This window comes from Bombus pyrosoma, unplaced genomic scaffold (genome assembly GCF_014825855.1).
Source record: "Bombus pyrosoma isolate SC7728 unplaced genomic scaffold, ASM1482585v1 HiC_scaffold_4710, whole genome shotgun sequence".
NCBI lineage: Eukaryota > Metazoa > Arthropoda > Insecta > Hymenoptera > Apidae > Bombus > Bombus pyrosoma.
The window spans coordinates 167731-170295 of record NW_025219969.1 but is presented as its reverse complement, the minus strand read 5'-3'; the positions used below and the strand labels follow the sequence as shown (position 1 = coordinate 170295).

The 2565-nt window shown below is 30.0% G+C and overlaps 2 protein-coding genes and 1 long non-coding RNA gene across 19 annotated transcripts in view; 2 read left to right on the top strand and 1 right to left on the bottom strand.

Annotated features, from left to right (window-relative positions):
- Nucleotides 1-2565, top strand: part of LOC122577441 — a 266783-nt gene that overhangs the window by 152901 nt on the left and 111317 nt on the right. The window contains exon 1 of one of the 7 annotated variants that reach the window (XR_006320296.1): nucleotides 286-588. The exons of the other annotated variants lie outside the window; for them this stretch is intronic. The gene's annotated coding sequence lies outside the window, so the exon portion shown is untranslated. Of the gene's footprint in view, nucleotides 1-285; nucleotides 589-2565 lie in introns of those variants that run through there. 7 annotated transcript variants of the gene reach the window in all.
- LOC122577433 overlaps nucleotides 1-2565 on the bottom strand; it is a gene marked incomplete at its 5' end in the record, with an annotated part of 702209 nt that overhangs the window by 678834 nt on the left and 20810 nt on the right.
- The window catches only part of LOC122577450, a 7932-nt gene continuing 5961 nt past the window's right edge, over nucleotides 595-2565 (top strand). Inside the window, exons 1-2 of the long non-coding RNA XR_006320312.1 lie at nucleotides 595-1741; nucleotides 1940-2029. This is a non-coding gene — a long non-coding RNA (uncharacterized LOC122577450). The remainder of the gene's footprint in view (nucleotides 1742-1939; nucleotides 2030-2565) is intronic.

Genomic DNA, 2565 nt, shown 5'->3' with positions numbered 1-2565 from the left:
TATTCTATTAAATACTCATTGCTTCATTAAAAATATAATTTATTTTGCAATGCGTAAAAGTTACTACACGCACGTGTTGATTCAAAATGGCCGTTTGCAAATGTCTCTAGTATGTAGTGACTTTTATTAATATTGAATTTATTATTTATTTGTTAATTATTTATAATTTATTTTAGTAAATGAAGCGTAATCGAATTGACATTATATTTGACATATACTTTGTATTAATTACGGTGTATATAATTATTGTGTGTATCACTTCATGTTAGTGACAATCCAAAATGTCCGCTTGTAAATGTCCCTAGTATATAGCGACTTTTATTAATATTAAGCTTATTATTTATCCGTTAATTATTTATAATTTATTTTAGTAGATGGAGTGTTAGTGAACTGAAATTGATATTATTTTGCGTTAATTATGGCGTGTATAACTACTGTGTGTATTTTCTTGCGCATGCGTAAAAGCTATGTTATGTTCATGACAGTCAAAGTAGCCGCTTGTACTTCATGTTCGTGACAATCCAAAATGTCCGCTTGTGAACGTGTTCAGTAAGAGTATGATGCATTGTTTTTAACTTTGTTTGATACGTAAATACTCATTATTATTTTCTTTTCTCTCTCTATTTTAGTGTAGTTGGAATTTTGAAGCAACAATAATATGGGTTTCATGTTCGTTATAATATGTGTATTTACAGCGTATTACACATCAATGAGAGTAGTGTATTTTATTTAGTGCCGAGTTAATTATTTATCTGTTATTTGTTTCTAATTCTATCTTAGTGCGATTTAGAGTTCTAATAGCAGTAACATTCTTTGTGTTTGTTGCAATGCATATTTATATATTCTCTATGTTAATTTAATGTAATAACATTATTGTTGAAACATGTAGTTTATTATTAGTGTTGTTTCAGTGCTTCGTCTCAAGTGATTATATTTATAGAGTGTTTCCTTAGTTGATTTTATTTAATATACGCATAGCGTATTATCGTCCGTTACTACTGCATAACATAACCCTATACAATATAACAATCCTTTATTCTAAATATGTTTGTCATTAATACTCGACTAACTTACCTTAAATAATTTCTAACTCATTTCTACATGTACATAACCTTATCTGTTTATACCAAACTTAATATGATAATACTATAATAGCTTGGGGCAATACGACAATCTCTTATTTTAATTAGGTTTGTTGTTAGCACTCGGTTGACTTTCCTTTAATCAAATTTTAACTTATTTCTAAACTATTAGCTATTTTTGTTTCTTTCTTATAAAGTTGTCGTTGCCTTGTGCTTGTGCTTGTCAGTTTTACATATAATTTTGGAGCTAATATATACATTGTTGGTAAGAAGTCATTATTGTTTATAGTTTCTACAATTCTATTTCTCAACGTTGAGTCGTTCGCTGGAATGGTTACACGGCGCATGTTGGTATTATCTTATTCTTCGTTACATTGTCAATGCTTATTATAACTATCTTTACTTATCCCAAAACTGTAAGTATGCATAAAAGAAAACGCCGTATTCCGTAAGTATTCACTTAAATTTGGTAGTAAAATTTTTTTTTTATAACTGTATTGGCTTCTGCGTACACCCTTTAATGTGAGTAATGAACTTCTTTACTTTTATCAATTTCTTTACAACATTCTCCCCTTTTTAGGTTTACCTCACTATTTATTACCTTTGATGTTTTTATACCCGTGAGTGGAGTGATCTCAAAAATTTTCCATTGGGCAACTGTGAGTCTCGTTATCTTATAATAATTGTTGTCGGGCATCAATTATTGACTGTTATTCTTACTTCTTTTAGTTTAATAGTAATATTATAATAGATTTTTACATCGCACTTTCTTGGTTCTATTACAATATTATTATAATATTTAATAGCATTATATTTTTTATTAAGGCAATTGAGGTTAATCTATCCATTTGTTTCAGCTGGTTGTCATACATCATGTTCTACGAATATACCCGCATAACCTGTATTTGCACATACACTTCCCTCTACGATGATTAAGTGCTTGCGAGGTAACTGTCATCTTTCTTGCCTTTAATTGCTTAAGTAATAGTTAGAATACACATAAAAATTTTCTCTTCTTTTTTTTTTTACATTCCAATTATCCACAATATTCAACAAGCAGTATTATACCACATACCATCATTCTTCATCGCCTCATAGCATTGTTCTGGCTATAATCTACTTCGGTTATGCGCTAGTTTTAATTTGTTCAAATGCACTGTTCGCGGGACCCCTTTCACTTCGATCTTAACGTTTTGATTTTGCAAAATTCCTAATACTTTATGTGGACCGGAATATTGATCGGAGAGCTTCCCTTTGTTAGGTTCTTTTAGTAAATATACTAGATCTCCTATTTTGAAATTTTGCGGGTTGATTCGTCTATCATAGTATTCCTTTGATTTTAATTTGGATTTCATCAAATTTTCTCTTGCCATTTGTTGTACAGTGTTGATTTTATCGAACAGATCTCTAAGGTATTCTGCGTATGTTAGTTCCATGTTTTCTTCAATCATTATTTCACTGGTTGGTTCTCTGGCTAAGTGCC